Genomic DNA, 16,924 nt, shown 5'->3' with positions numbered 1-16,924 from the left:
GAAACAGAAGAGGTCAAAGCATCCTTCTTTAAAATAAAACTGAACAATAAAATTTAAAAAGGTGGGCTGGCCCCGTGGCCCAGCGGTTAAGTTCGTGCGCTCCGCAGCCCAGTGTTACGTTGGTTCGAATCCTGGGCACGGACATGGCACTGCTCATCAGGCCACGCTGGGGCAGCATCCCACATGCCACAACTTGAAGGACCCACAACGAAGAATATACCACTATGTACCGGGGGGCTTTGGGGAGAAAAAGGAAAAATAAAATAAAATGAAATAAAATAAAATCTTAAAAAAAAAATTTTTAAAGGCTTTCTTCCATAGAAGATGCCATTCTTCTCATCACTATTAGAATTAAAGAAACATGGACTTGCAGTGCTAGTGCTGGTCCCACTATTCAGGGGCTCCATGATACTGAGTACGTCCTTTCAGGCTGTTTCCTCATCTGAAAAAAGATGGTGACAGGCCAAATGCTGCTCAGTTTGAACTTTGAAGTGAAGCTTAAACAAGGTAACAGTTGAGCTCTATAAAATGTAAACTAATTGTTTATATATATGCTTCGTCCCAGGTATCACATTCATGTGAAGAGGGAAAAAAACTAAGGCAACTTTCACAAAGAAGCAAGTTCTTTGGAAAGCAATTCTTGTCAAGGGGACTTTGCAGCCTAGATCAACAGATTCTTGAATATGATGCTCCCCTGTTCTCAAGCTTTTTAAACGCAGGTGCCAAACCAAGAGCTAAGAGTCTTTACGAAGAGACCAGGAAGATGGTGCCTTTATTTTTTTTTGGTAAGACAGCCTGGAAAGCAGATAGCTAGTAAAGCAGGCAGTTACATAGAACTATTTTCAATAGCTCAAAGCTTCTGCTACCAACCTTAGATTATCTCAGATATTTACCCAGTAAAATAGATTGCCCATAAATTGCTAAGAGGAACCCACAATGGGCTGGCTGGCTGAAAAGGAAAACCAAACTGTTCTCTTTCTCCACCCCCCATCCCACCAAACCAGCTCCTACTTTTAACCTGTGTTAAAGGCACTTCTGACGAAGCACCTCTTTGAAGGTTCAAGCACAACATTTGTATTTCAGTCCTAGCCCCACTAATCTCTTACTGTCTAAGTAAATTATAACATCAAAGTCATTCCTCAACCATAATTGGAGCATCATCTGCCTTACTCAACAGGGTTGTGAGGTTCAAGTGAGAGGTTTACGCCCTATCCTAGCATGATCCAGTGAAGTATCACAATGTTAAACATAAACCCTTCAACATGGCATTGGAGAGCTCCCCCTCTCCCAGTCTGGCCTTCATACAGTTTTCCCAAATCGGATCCTGCAGTCCCTCCATCTGCCTTACCATTTCCCTACTTTCATTCACTTGCTTATGCCATTGCCTCCAACTATAATAGCTTCCCCAAATCTCCCCTGCATATCAATTTATTCAAAAATCTACTCGGCACCCACTTAGCCCAGCCATTGAACACTTCTAGCATTTTCTTTAAGCTATTTTTATAACTCTCATCTGTCTTTTTACAATTACAGTCATGCACCATATAATGATGTTTTTGGTCAATGACAGACCGCATATACAATGGTGGTCCCGTAAGATTAGTAGCACACAGCCTAGGTGTGTAGTAGGCTGTACCATCCAGGTTTGTGTAAGTGCACTCTGTGATGTTCACACGACGACAAAATCTCCTAATGACACATTTCTCAGAATGTAGTCCCCTTGTTAAGCGACACACAACTATATGTCTAAACCTCCAGTGCTCTTGATTCTATACTCGCCCCAGCTACCAACTGTTTTCTTATAGTAGACAAGAAAAATCTGTCAAATGAACACAGAACCCACAGTTTATTATTCAGTAAAGCTATACATATTAATCACTGGCCCAGAAGCATAACTTACATACTACAAATAGTAATTTACTGTGCAAAGTTACAACTAAAATCTTTTTTTAAGTTTACTAAGTAATATTTCAAAATCCATCCTAGAATAATGATTCATCCTTGCCCTTAAGGAGCTTAGAGGGGGGGAATGGCAAAGTCATGTAATATTATTTCAACCAAACTAAGGTCTACAGTGGATGTACAAAGCTCAGGATCACTCTGCCAGAAAGCTGTTAGCCAAACACCAACTAATATCTAAATGGTCACTAAGAACAGGCAAAAGAGACCTACTTCTAGTATGTGTATGGTGGAATCCAATATTTTAAGGACTCAAATGTCAAACCAAAGAGGAGTTTGAATGAAAGCACTGTCTACTATGCCCAGATTTATACTCCACAGATGACACTTGTGGGCCAATTCCACCACCAGGAATGAGTCCAGATTATAAATGCAAAATCTAATCCTCAAGGGCAACTACGGATGGAGATCTGCTCATCAGACTGACGCCATTCCGCTTTACTAACCCAGTGGATTTAAGAAGTATTTACAAGAGGTAGTCTCAAACACATACTGCTCCAGAAACACCCTATTCACCCCCTCAAGGATTGCGTATGTGGTACATGGGGCCATAAACAAACAGGCTCCCACCAAAGTGGCAAAAATGAAAAAGAAAGAAAATAACAAGTGTTAGCAAAAAATGTGGAATATTTGGAACTCTCATACACTCCTGGTGGGAGCGTAAACTGGTACAACTCTGGAAAGCTGGCAGTATCTACCAAAGTGTAACAGATACTGCTATGGGCTGAATTGTGTCACCCCAAATTCATACGCTGAAGCCCTAACCCCCAGTGCCTCAGAATATGACGGTATTTGGAGATGAGGCCTTTAAAGAGGTGACTAATGTTAAATGAGGCTTTGAGGGTGGGCCCTAATCAATAAGACTGATGTTCTTCTAAGAAGAGGCAATTACGATGCAGACTCATAGAGAAGACAGACCACGTGAGGACACAGAGAAAAAGCCACCTACAAGCCAAGAAAGACGCCTCTAAAGAAATCAACCCTACTCACACCTCAATCTCAGATTTGCAGCCTCCAGTATTATGAGAAAATAAATTTCTGTTAAGTCACTCATTCTGTGGTATTTGTTACAGCAGCCCTAGCAGAAGAATGCAGATACATACCCCAAAAGTCAGCCTTTCCATTCTTTGGTATTAACCTAACGGAAATGTGTACATATATTCATTAAAAGACAGACACAAGAATATTCATGCAGCATTACCTGTAACAGCCATAAACTACAAGCTACCCAAATGCCCAATGGTAAGTTAATAAATAAATTATATCACATTATGGAATACTAGTAAGCAATGAAAATGGAGTTACAACTGCACTCAACACAAAATCTCACAAACACTGAGTCAAAGAAACCAGATAACAGGGGCCAGCCCAGTGGGATAGCAGTTAAGTTCACATGCTCCACTTCAGCAGCCTAGAGCTCACGGGCCCGGATCCTGGGCATGGACCTGGCACTGTTAGTCAAGCGTCTGTGGCGGCATCCCACGTAAAATACAGCAAGACTGGCACAGATGTTAGCTCAGCGACAATCTTCTTCAAGCAAAAAGAGGAAGACTGGCAAGAGATGTTAGCTCAGGGCCAATCTTCCTCACACACACACACACACACACACACTAACAGATAGAGAGGAGTACATAGTGTATGATTCCATTTATACGAAGTCCAAATCAGGCAAAATTAAACTATAGTGTTAAAAATCGGCAGATTCATTACCCTAGGAGGGAGTGATACTGACCTGAAGGAGGCAAACGGCGGCTTTTGAGTTTATGAAAATTCTCCAAGTTGTTCACTCATTTGCACACTTTTCTGCATGTATGTTCTACTTCAAAGTTTACTAAATTATAGAAATGACAAGTTACTTAAAAATAAGGGCAGCACTTTACATATCCAGCGTCACATGGCAAATAAACCTTACTCTGGAATTGGATGCACCAGGTTCTTCATGCGTTGCCATTAAACTTTTGAAAAATACAGCTAGTCTCATGATGCCCAGGAAATGATCTCTAGCTTCCCATCACTGAGTGTTTACTAGGAGAGGGCCCGCAGGTCAAATGAGCCAAGAACGTCCAGTCCCCTCCACAGTTAAATTCTTACACCATATTTTTTCATTTGATTTCATTAAAGGAAGGTACTAAGTATACATTCACAGGAAGAAAATACCAGTTAACACTTTGGTCTTCCTCTGGGTAGGGCACTGAATTTTTCTTTTTACTTCTGTATTTTCCTAGCTTCTTTTTTTCTTTCTTTCTTTTTTTATTTTTAAAGAATTGACTTTTTTAATAATCAGCAAAAGAGAAATGTCATTTTAAATAAAAGGTAATGGAAGAAGTATTTCATAAGGAGTCAAATGTTGTGGCTTTTACGGCAATCGTGTAGAACCAAACAGGCAGGCTGGCACGTCAGAAAGAGCAGCAGGTTGTGCTTCAGCAGACCTGGATCAAGCACGCGAGCAGCTGGGCCACCTGAGCACCCAGCCTCAGCGATCTAAGGCGGAAATACAGAAACGGCTACTGTCTAAGCCTAGAGTTGTGAGCACCAAATAAATCCCTTTGTAAACTGTAAGCACTATACAAATATTAAAAAGCATTTAGAGACAAACATTGTGTAGCAAGGTTTCTACAACACAGTAATGCTCTTTAACAACCATCAACTGAGCAGCACAGTCAGAGGATTTAAGAGTGGCTCTTAACCTGCGGGCTGCCCAGATGACCCACAGTTATTTCAGGGGTCCCCAGATCTGTAAGTGCGTGGAGAATTGTTGGTAAACTGACTACCATCTGTAAGAGGTACTATTTTTCATAAAGTCTATGCTGTTATGACTAGGTTTTTTAAACGTTAATTCATAGTAGCTTTGCCATATACTCTCAAATAACAAACTAAAAAGTTTATCAAATGGAAATAAATTTTTTTAATTACATACAAAGATCGGAAATCAATGATGTAACAATTTACTTCACAATGTAATTTTTTTTTTCTTTAAAGATGGGCACCTGAGCTAACAACTGTTGCCAATCTTTTTTTTTTTCTTTCTCCTTTTTCTCCCCAAATTCCCCTAGTACATAGTTGCATATTGTAGTTGTGGGTCCCTCTAGTTGTGGCACGTGGGACGCCGCCTCAGTGTGGCCTGATGAGTGGTGCCGTGTCCATACCCAGGATCCCAACCAGCAAAACCCCGGGCCGCTGCAGTGGAGTGCGTGAACTTAACTACTCAGCCATGGGGCCGGCCCCACAATGTAATTTTTAAAGGATTTCCAAACTGAGCTGAATAACTCCAGGAAAGCCAGCAGTAAGAAGCAAACAAGCATCTTTACTTGAAAGGGTGGGAGGGAACACAGAAGCTCCTTCACAGTATCTGGCAGCAGCCACACAGCAAGCCCATCTGAGAGACAAGCAAGGTTACAGAATTCCTAATACTGCCCAGGTCCCCAGGTTTCAATATGCTTCCTCAGATTGGCTCTGTCCGATAGCAAACAGTCCTAGGCAACCAGGAAATGGACAAGATAAATCAGTCAGACTGATCTCCACGATAGTGATGACATCACCACAACAGAGCCCCAGGCGAGGCCTGAGGTTCCCTGCATCAAGTTCTGCATCTTCTGACAAGTGAGCACGGCCAATACTGTATGTCACCACTGGAACCAACTCCCAAGCTTTCTTCCTCCCCCACAGAGACATTCTGCAAGTAGCTATTCTTAAATTTGTTTTTGAAATCACAGCCTGGAGTACTAAAATTGAAACTAGTGAGAAACATTGCTGAAAAGTCTGTTCTGATTTCAACCACCACATCTCTTTTAGCTTTGATTCACAAATCATACTGACCAAAGTCACCATTAGGAAGTATTAAAACATAAATGCAAACCATTTTTGTGTTTAATGCCATACATGCGAAGGAAAAAGCAGAAAATAGACAGCAGATGTGTGTGGGGGGGGGGGGGCCCACAGTTAATTTCTAGACTTCAGTCTCCTTCAGAGGATGACATCAGTGCCAAGGGGAACCACTGTTCAGCCTTACTCAGGAGGACTCCTCCTCCTTACTTCCTGGGAAAACCTTGCCTATAACTCCCAGTGCAATTCTTCTCAGCCATGTTTGTTGAATTAATAGATGGAAAGTTAGGCAATTTATCATAGAATAAGAGTAAATATTTATTTCAAATCTCAGAAAGGAACAGTACATAAGATGACTGTCACAAGTATGTGGTCTGGGTCTGCTACACCTTTGCATGGAAAGGTTAATGCTAAATATAAGGGCAAAAATTGTATTAGTACAGATCTCTTTGGAGATTTATTAAAAGCTAATCAAATAACCAAAACTTTCTTGCTTCACTTGGCAGTGGGGTCAGAAATCAGATTCAAAGGCACACTTTACTTTAAAGCAATGTTCTTTCATTATGGGGTTTGGGGGTGTTAAAAACAAGACAACAGGCCTAAAATGGAGTCACTTATGCTAAGCCCCACGTCATCAAACCAAGACTTAATTACAGTTTCACCTCTCCCAAATGGAACCCTAAGCCAGTTAACCAGGAATCACCTGGTCAGCACCAGTTAGGTAATCTGCCTGATACATGCCTGCCATCCTCCAGAGAAAAGTAACTTTGCTACAATCAATCCACTCTTTACTAGTATAACTTCCCTGTCCCACCCGCTTCTGTCTACAAATGTCTTTCACTTTGTCCAGCTCCCTGGAGCTCTTTTCTATCTGCTAGATGGGATGCTGCCTGAGGCATGAATCGTTGAATAAAGTCAATGAGATCTTTAAAACTTACTCAGTTGAATTTTGTTTTTAGCAAGGGCTTAAGCACAGTTGGCACACACAAAAAAAGTTGCCCCAAGTGGTTGCTAACAATCACCTGGAGGGATATACTAATAAAACTATTTTTAGAGTGCCTTCTACATTCCGCCCATTTGTTTACTCACGCAGTTCTACCACACGCAAAACGCATATTTCCTTTTAAAACAGTTGTGAGACACGGGGTGGCAGAGGGTTTTACCTATGATGACACTGGCACTGTGAATGGCAGGAGCTACACCAAACGTTCTTCATCAGCTCAAGAAAAAACCCAGCATGCCAAATGTGCCTTTGCTCAAAGAGCGCTGCAACAGCTAACATTTGCAGTGTAAAATGGCAGTGACGCCAACCCCCTTTTGAGTGAGCAAAAAAATGCCCCTAGAGCAAAGGGAGAAACTCGTGTTGAAGGCTACTCTTCAAAAGACATGATCAATTAGAAACTGTAACATTATCTCTGCCCTCTCTTCAAGAGCGAACCACACAAATGCTGTTGTTAAAATTAACAACACCCTCAAGTTAGCACACCACCAGCCTGTCCGCACTGCTAAGGATTCACTTGCAGAGTTGAGAACTAACTCCTCTTTCCAAGAGCCTCAAGTTCCACCACCAAGCCATTCCACGACAGAATTCCCGGCCAGGATCACTCAGCATTTTTAAATTCCTTGAGGACAGGAACCATGCCTATGTCCCCGAGTCAAATTCCAACAATGCCTGATACATGGTAGACACTCAAAACACTTGGTGAATGAATGAAAAAGTGCTCAACATTACTCTCTTGTAAACTCAAACATTAATTAAGGCTACTGTACCGATTACTCACTTAAATACATTAGGCTGGGTAGCAAAGTTGAGGAAAAAAAAGAAAAATGAGAACACAACAGGGTTGTGAGCACCAAGGTTTAACGGGAAGAGTATCTTCAGGAGAAGTACTCACAACTCACTTTCCAGTTCTTACACTCAAATCTGAAAAAACTCTTCCCAAATCTGAAGAGGGAAACACACTAACAGGAGACTTTATTAATCCATGGATGAGAAGTCATGCGGCTAATCAGCTGCCTCAGTCACAAGGAGGAGACAAGGGCCTGTTCTCTTGGAATCCAAAGACAAGATACACTATTCTCAACAAGAAAGAACCAACGGGCTGGACACCCATGCACTAAAGTTTTAAGAAAGGTTCACGTGGCAGGACTGCCAGGCCTCACGCATTTGACAAAAGATTTAAGTAACAAAACTTTTCAAACTTCAATTAAGTTTGAAATTCGCTATAGAGTTCTAGAGCTCCTCATCTACCCGCACTGGGTATGTCAAGTCACAACCGCCAACGGAACGTCTTCCGGCTTTACGGTGGAACTAATGTTACCAGAAGAGGCTTTCAAGTGACATCGCCAGAAAGAGGTGGAGGTACCAGGTGGTGAAAGATAAATCCCAAGCTTCAGGGGCATCTGAAGTCCCACCTCTCGAGTCTCACTGCCTGGGCTTGAATCTGCTCCACAACCTACCAGGTGTGTGACCTTGGACAAATGACTTAACCTCTCCGTTCTGTGATTTCCCTATCTATAAATGGCCGTAATGATGTTATTTCAGAGGGCTGTTCTGAGAATTAAACATAATAATCTGTGTAAACGCCTCGCCATGCTGTCCAGCATACAACAAGCGCTCAAATGTTTGCTATTATTCTCAATTTCCCCACTTTTACGCACCCTTACGTTTCAAGCCTGAACTGAATGCAGTTAAAGGGCCCCCTGGGCGGTCGGAATTCAAACACAGCTCTACAGCCAACCACCATCCTTCCCCAGGAACTTGGAGAACTTCCTCCAGGATTCACCCTAACACGCTGGCGACAGAAGCTCCCTCCCCCGGAGCCGGGGGCGTCTCCCAGGTGACGCTGCACGTGACCTGACTCACGCCGCGACTCGGCGGCCGCCCGGGAACCTTCTCCCTAACAGGGCAGGCTGTCCACCTGAAGCGACGGCTGGGGCCGGCTCGGCCCTGGGCGCCCGCGTCCCCCACCGGCGGCGGGCGGGGTCGGCCCCGACACCCTCCGGCTCGCCGCTCCCGGGAGCTCCAGGGCCCAGCGGCCGCCCGAGTCAGAAAACCTCCAGTCTCCCGTCCTGACGCCGCCAATACACAGGGCGTCCGCGACCGCCGGCCCGGGTCGGCACCCCGGCTGCAGGGCACACCCGGGGACCTCTGACCTCTCCGCCGGGCGCGGCCCGGCCTGCGCCCGAGCCCCGAGCGACGCAGCCGCCCCGCGAGGCCTAGGCTAGGCCCGCAACCTGCCCAACAGAGGGCCGACGCGAGGCCCTGCGCCCCAGGGCCGCGGAGGGGGATGGGGCCAGGCCGCCGGCCGGGCTGGGCCCGCCGCTCACCGCGGCCTCTCCGCTGGGGCTCCGGGCCGGGCGCGTCGCGAGGGCTCCCGCCGAGGATAAGATGCAAAAGCGGACAAGGGGCAGACAAGTCCAAGTTCCGGTCGCAGGGGACTCCTCCAGGCTCCCCAAGCCTCCAACGCCGCCGCTGCCGCCGCCTCGGGCTTTATGGCCAAGACTCCAGCTCCGCTCCCACTTCCGCCACCGCCGCCGCCCCGAGCGGAAGTACCTGTCACGAGACGTTCGACGCCAAGGGTGCGGGGGAGGAGCCCCGCCTCAACCTTGCGTCACGTTCGGGCTGCCTCCGGCCAGGGTCCGGGTCACGTGGTGCAAACATGTCTGCCTCCAAGTGCTTGTTGCCATCTTTGAGGCTCATGTAAGGAGCAGGACGGCGCCATGTTGAACCCACGAACCCATGCCTCAGCCATCCCCTGTTTGCCCGGAATAAAGAATGCCAGGGGAGAGAGGACAAAGGTAAACTGGCCCTTCCAGTAGTGTCCCTCTCGAGAAGGCACTGATCAGTCAACCAAGTAGTCCTACTATGTATCCTGAGCTCTTCAGGATCAATAAAGCTTGCTCTAGGAACAGGCTCTCCCTGGGAGAAATTATTGAGTAGTGGGAGACAGGACAGTGGTTATTTGATAAATTCATAGCAGGGTGAGGAAGGGCACTGAAATTTACTGAGCACCTACTGCGCACCCATACTACATCTTTGGATCGTCTCCATTTGTCCTTACTTTAACCACTTAAGGAAAGATTATTTTCACCATTTTGCAAATAGGGAACTGGGACCCAGCACAGGTCACTTGACCTAGCTCACAGTAAGGGGTAGACCAGGGATGTAAACTAAGGTCTGTCTAATGTCAATGTGTGTGATCTTTCTAGTAGACGGCAGCTTACTGCACCAATTGTGTAGCAGGGTGATAGAGACACCCAGGTGAGTTAGATGACACCAGAACACTTTAGCAGAAGAGAGAGTCCAAGAAAGTACAAAAAGAACTCAAGGCTCTCTGAGCTTTCTACCAAAAAGGACGCAATAAAGTCGTACCCTGTAGAGCTCTCAGGAGGGTAGGGCGCCCTACCAAGGACCAGCTCCATCTGAACACATTAAGACCAACTCGGAACTTTACCTCCATTTTCAACAACACGTTCTTCTCATACTCTTTTCCTATCTTGGTTCATACAAACTTCATTCTTTCAGTTTCTTGGTCCAAAAACTTTGGAATCATTCTTGACTCCTGTAGTGGGTTGAATAGTGACCCCTAAAAAGATATGTGCACAAACTGGAATATGTGGATGTGACCTGATTTGGAAAAAGAGCATTTGCAGATGTAATTAAGGATCTTGAGATGAGATCATCCTGGATTGTTCAGGTGGGCCCTAAATCCAATGACAAGTGTCCTCATAAGAGGCACACAGAGAAGAGAAGGCCATGTAAAGAAGGAGTCAGAAATTGGAGCGAGTAGCCACAAGCCAAAGAAGGCTGACAGCCACCAGAAGCTGAGAGAGGAAAACAAAGGGGCAGGAGCACTTTGATTTTGGACTTTTGTCTTTGAGACGTATTTGAGAGGGTACATTTCTGTTGTTTTAAGTCACCAGGCTTGTGGCGATTTGTTACCATAGTCCCAGGAAATTGATTCAGCTCCCCTCTCTATTACTTGTACCCCTTGTCCATAGCCTTCAAAAGATATCCAGAATGTGACTACTTCTTACTATCTCTGCCACTACAATCTGGTCTGAACCTCCATCGCTTCTCACCTGGATTATCGCAACAACCTTGGTTTCCTGCTCCCACCACATCCCCTATCAATTCTCAACACAGCAGCCAGAGTAATTCTGTAACAATGTCAAACCATGTCATTCTCCTGCTCAAACTCTTTCCATAGGTCAGAGTAAAAACTAAAGGCCTTATAAGCAAAATGTCCTACCCCATCTGACCCACAAATACCTCTCTGTCCTCATCTCCTTCTAATGTCCCCTCTGATCAGTCTACTCAAACTATGCTAGTTTAAGAAAAGAGAAGATACATATCTAACTCTGACTTTTGCAGTTGAATTTCTTTCTATCTTCCCACGTGGCCACCCTCTCACTTTCCTCAGGTCTTGACTGAAATGTCATCTTCTCAGTGACAATGACCCTCCCTGTTTAAAACTGAAGTCCCCCTTCGTAACATCACTAGAAACAAAACACCTCCTTGCTGTCTCCCTTCCTGCTTTGTTCTTTCGTTATATTGCTCATTTGCTTATCGTCCATCTCCTCCACTGAAAAACCGTTCCATAAGGGCAGGGATTCTTGTCTGTCTCTTTCACCGCTATATCCCTGATTCCTAGAATAGTGCTGGGGCACAGCAGGTGCTCAGTAAGTACCATTTACAGAGTATTAAGGAGAATGGAAATTGGACTCAGTCTCAAAGGCCAAGAATTAGGGTAATTCTACCCCATCCTGCAGCCATTCAAAATGCTGGTTTGAAGAAAAAGTGGCAACTAGAGAACACAAGAAGAGGCAGAGCACAAAAATAAGGAGGCCTGTGAGCCCCAAGCCTTCTAAGAAGCAGACTGAGAAGGATATTGAGATGCCATCATGGGATATTTCTTATGAAAAAGAAAGGACAACTCAAAAGAAACCTATGAGCCAAGAAGGTGGAGTCAAAAGCTGCAGAGACTCATTTCCAGGCAACAGGATTGGACCCTAGTCAAAAAAACTGACAATGTGTGCCCATCTGGATTTCAAAATTGCTATGACCCAGTAGTAGCTGTGTCACTCCTGTTTTCCCCTTTTTGAACAGAAGTGTCTGCTCTGGTTATCTTATGCTTGTCAACTCTGTTGAGTCTGTGAAGAGCAGAAAGCATGTCTGTGGCTCACATTTCTTTAGATTAAGAGAAACAGCACTCAAGAAGCTGTTCTTGAGAAACCATAGCTGGGAGTTGGCCCGTGGCACAGTGGCTAAGATTGCATGCTCTGCTTTGGTGGCCCAGGGTTCGCAGGTTCAGGTCCCCGGCATGGACCTACACGCTGCTCATCAAGCCATTCTGTGGTGGTGTCCCACATACAAAAAGTAGAGAAAGGTTGGCACAAATGTTAGCTCAGAGCCAATCTCCCTCACCAAAAAAAAAAAAGAGAGAGAGAGAGAGAAATCATAGCTGAGGAGCCTCATCGGTACCTGGACTTGATTTACGTGACAAGATCCATTATGAGCCAATGATGTGTTGGGATGACCCTTTTAGGGTCCTTGGGAGGATTTAAGTATATTTTGCACATGGGAGAAATATAAATCATTTGTGTCCAGAAGGTGGGCTATGGTACATTAAAGATGGCAGTAAATTCTTTGCTCCTCCTCCCTTTTGAATTTGGGTGGCCTTACTGACTTGTTTGATGAATAGAATGTAGCAGAAGTGATATCCTATGACTTCCACTGCTAGATCATAAGAAGCCTTACAGCTTTTTCCCAGAACTCTTGAAATGCTCAGGTAGTAGAAGCTCCTTCTCAAAACCAGCCTCCACACTGTGCGAAGCCCAAACCGTGTATAGGTGAGCCCCCAGTAGGCAGCCAGCATCAACTACTGGCCATGTAACTGGGCCATTTGGGATGTCCAGCCATGTGAAACTGCAGCCCCAACTAAAAGCTGACTTCAGACATAGAGGCCCCAGGTGAGAACTACCCAGTTGAACTCTGCCAACCTACAGAACCAAAGAAATGCTAATAAATTTTTGTTTTAAGCCACTATGTTTTGGGTTTCTCTGTTACACAGCAATAGATAACCAGAATAGAGCCCATACAAAATGAAGGGGAAGGGAACAGTTAGATAAAAGACCTTTAATAGAACAGGTTTGAGGAGAGAGTGGGAGGGAGTGGCATGGATTGTGACTTACTGATCCATGCATACAAGTCACATCAAATGTGAAAGCTAGTCACATCGATGGGACATGGATGGGATCTAGTGCTATTTGGATGAGCTTGAGAGGTCAGAGGGAGAGAGGGAAGATTGGAGCTTAGAAGGAGGGGCAAATTGAAGGAGGTTAGGAGTGAGAAATTCTGTTCTGGAAATACTGACTCAGAGGACCTCTGCTGGACATCTAAATGGAGATGTGGAGGAGGCAATTAGATATATTGGGTGGAGGCAGAGATGGGGTAGTTGGCTATTTGGGTCCCTCAGAGTAACTTGGGCTGAAAATAGAGAGTTGAGAGTAGTAATGGGTATGGATGTGAATAAGATAACCCCTGGAGAAAGTGTAGAAGTGTTTTATTCTTTCAATAAAGTGTTTACTGAGAATCTATTTTTGTGTTAGGCTTTAGTGCTGGGGACACAAGAAAAACAAAGCTTCTGCTCTCAAGGTCCTTACTACTTTGTGTGGTACGCAACGTATGAGTAAACACACACACACATACACAGATGAGTATTTCACTCAAATTTCCATCGGGGGGAACTAGTTAAAGTATGGTACATCGAGTCAATGAAATACTATTCAACTATAAAAAAAAGAATGATAGAATTCTCCATATATTGATGTGGAAATATCTCCAAGACATATTATTATGTAATAACGCATGATACAGAAAACTATATACCACGTGTTCCCTTTTTTGAAAAAAAAAAACTGAGGTTGGAATAAGAACATACTTCAGCAAACAAAAAATGTAGTTATCTAGTATATCAGTTAAGATTTAATCAGAGAAGTTAGAATAAGAAATTAATGGTAGGGGTTAGACTTTACACAATTGTCGGAGTTGGTAGAAAGTCTGTGCAGGCTGTTGCTTCTGTGTCCAGCATTGAGACCAACATCTGTCACTACAGGTCAGCCAGACCAGCAGTCAGGAAGAAAAGCTGGATGTGGATAAGAACAATGACACACTGGACCCCATGAGGATAACTAGAACCCATGAGGACCAATTGGAACCCGTGTCTGTCTCTCATCACCTGCAACTTCAGTGCCATGCATGGGTGACCAGCAGCACAGAACCTGGTGCCTTCATCACAGAGCTACACACATGCTTGGCCCAGGATTCAGAGAAGCTGAAGGAGGAGACCCAGTGGCAGTTGGAGGAGATGTGGGTCTGGGTGCTGCCCCAAGCCAACAAGATCGGCAAACCAGTGACATCATGCATGAGCTATCCCAGTGCCTAGTGCCCTTTTCAGAGGGTAAACAATATGACTGCTGTATGGGGTCTCAAAGGTGATGGTGAGGCCTTTGAAATATATACCACATGTGATGAGAAGCCCCTGGAAGGTTCTAAGCAGAGAATGTGTGTGCGTGTCCAAGGTGAGATGTGTCTCCCTTCACAAGTCACTTGCACTACAGTGCTTTCCTGGCCACACCCTCTCTTCTCCTGTTCCCACGGTGACCCCTATAATCCTGGTAGGACCCTGCACAGCCCCAAGACACTGCTTGCTTTATGTCTGCTTATTCATCTGTTTCTTTCCTAGACTGGGGGGCTCCTCAAGGACCAGTACCTGCTCTGATCTACCTCGATGTCCCCAGCACCCCATAGGACATTGACAAATCTCCCCACATGATTGAACAATTTAAAGCAGAGTAAAATGTTTAATTATTCTCTTTGACACAGCTCTGCATGATTTATGAAGTTCTCTGGGGCTTGCTGTTTAAACATAGCCAGTTTTGCCCGAGGGTTCCTCCCTCAGCAGTTTTTATTGATCCAGGAGTCACTGGCTGTCTGTCCCTCCATGCCCACTCTAGTCTTCCCTTCTTGGTACTTCCCCTGACCTCCTGCACCCAGCCTGAGCCCCTGTGCCTTTGAGCAACTCACTTCTGGGCTGCAATTTCCTCATCCTAAAGTGGTGTAAATAACCCCAGTTTTCTGAGTTCTTGTGGGAATCAGATGTGAAAGTGATTTACAAAGTGCTCCATCACATCTAGGGGAACGATTGAAGTTACATGTCAGTAAGTAGGTGAGACAAATCTCAGGTGGTGGCTTTAGGCACTTTTATGCTAGTTGTGGTAAAAGAAACAAAGGTTCATTCATTCAAAAGTAATCAGTCCTCAATTTCCAGGACAACCCTAGGGACACAGAGATTAACCAGCCAGTCCCTGTGCTCCAGGAGGTCCCAGGTGTGTGTGTGTGTGTGTGGCTGGGGGGGCGCCCACAAAAGGGAACCACACATCACACTAGATCCTTTTCCTCTTCCCACAGCTCTAGCCACAGGCTGCTTTCCAGAGCCCTCCTGAACACAAAGCTGCGTTGCAGCCCTCTGCCCACAGTGTCCCTTTCAGGGATGGGCACTTGACCAGCTCCAGGCAATCAGGGCTGATAACTCTCAAGTCTGGGTCTTTTAGCGGGTATGAGGAGGCAGATCTGTTGGAAGAAGACTTTTTTCTCTATGGAGAGAGAATAAGACATCTCTAGAGTTCCTGGGGGACTTCTTGTCACCCAGAGCAAAGCTAAAGTAAAAACAGAGGAAAACAGAGATGGTGAGGGACATGTCTTAGTGATAAAATGTGGGTCCTTGTATCCAGCGATGCCTGAGTCCACGCCCCTCCCCCAGTCCCACCCCCATCTTCACCTCACCCTCCAGCCTTCACCAGTTGCTTAAGGGAAAGTCACAGCCTCACCCAGGGGCTAGTCTCAGCAGGAGTTGCAACAGCTTCAGGGCCCAGGGCCTACCTGACTGGACTCACAGAGGAGGCTTTGACTCTCTTAGCGACTACCCAGAAGAGTCAGGGAATAGGGCCGAGAAATGGGGAGAGTAAACATCCTCAGGGGTAAACGGTGGCCAAGGGGACTCGGGATTTGGGAAGGAGCTTTTCCCTTTCCTCCATGGACTGTTCCACATGGCTGCCCTAGAGACATCTCATGGGACTAAAGTTGTCAGAATCAGCAAGTAAAAATACTCCTACTAAACACTGTCTTTATCTGGAATTCAGTTTTAACTGGGTGTCCTGTATTGAGCTGGCAGCCCTGTATGAGACCCAGGAAGCATCTGGGTTTGCTGACTCTGTGGCCACTCTGATAACACACTACCTTATATTTGTTTTCCCTTCTCCCCTGTGTCCTTTCCTCACTTCTCCTTTTCTTTCACTCTTGCTGCCCAGGCATTGACCTCCACAATAAAGCGGCAGCATGTTAAGCCTGGTCTCAGCCACTGTTTTCTAGGGAGCCAAGCTAAGACAAGGCAGTTCAAGTTAGATTTTTGTCACTTGCATCCAAAAGAGACCTGATGAAAACTCAGGCTCAGTTTCCTCTTCTGTGGAATGAAGATCACAATTTCTCCCCCGCTGACAGCCTACAATGGATGAGAAGGTCAAATGACATTATGAAAGGCAAGGTGGTAACACCAGAGCCAAGAGGTCACTGCAGTCACCCTGGAAGACAGGAGGCTGAGTCTCAGAGCTGCCTCCTGCCACACGGAGTTAATGGGGCTGGGAGAAGAGGTTGCTATCCCCCTGTTAGCTGTGGATTCCTGCCATGTTCTCTCACGTGGGTAATGTCTCCCTGGCCCCACATCGTCAGACCACTGCACCTAACTGTTTTAGACTTTACACTTCAGATTAATAAGCACCATGGGGACCAGGGAGCCCTCCTTCCGTCCAGTCACTCTTTCTACAGATTGAAGCCATCCTCTGGCTCTATCCTGACAATGCTGTGGGCGGTTTGTCCTGCCTTTACCTAACCAATACATGCCCATCCCTGTATGTGCCTCTGATCCCCTTTGCCTAGGATGGTGCTACCACTGCCTTCAAGGCCCTACATCATCTGGCCTTTGTCTTTCACTTATTCATTCATTCAACAAACCTAGCTTGAGCACTTACTGTGTGGCAGGCACTGTTCTGAGCACTGGAGAGAGAGCAGCAAACAAAATAG

The 16,924-nt window shown here is 45.4% G+C and overlaps 1 protein-coding gene across 2 annotated transcripts in view; it reads right to left on the bottom strand.

The window, feature by feature from the left end:
• The window catches only part of RAB7A (RAB7A, member RAS oncogene family), a 53,440-nt gene extending 44,041 nt beyond the window's left edge, over positions 1–9,399 (bottom strand). The window contains exons 1-2 of one of the 2 annotated variants that reach the window (XM_070574581.1): positions 9,112–9,339; positions 3,692–3,790 (exon numbers count right to left, since the gene is read on the bottom strand). The gene's annotated coding sequence lies outside the window, so the exon portion shown is untranslated. Of the gene's footprint in view, positions 1–3,691; positions 3,791–9,111 lie in introns of both variants that reach the window. The other variant, XM_070574580.1, reaches the window with a different exon arrangement.
• Positions 9,400–16,924: the final 7,525 nt, after the last annotated feature.

The sequence above is a fragment of the Equus przewalskii genome, chromosome 15, assembly GCF_037783145.1.
Source record: "Equus przewalskii isolate Varuska chromosome 15, EquPr2, whole genome shotgun sequence".
NCBI lineage: Eukaryota > Metazoa > Chordata > Mammalia > Perissodactyla > Equidae > Equus > Equus przewalskii.
Note: the sequence above shows the minus strand (reverse complement) of the source record. Positions and strands in the feature narration are given on the sequence as shown.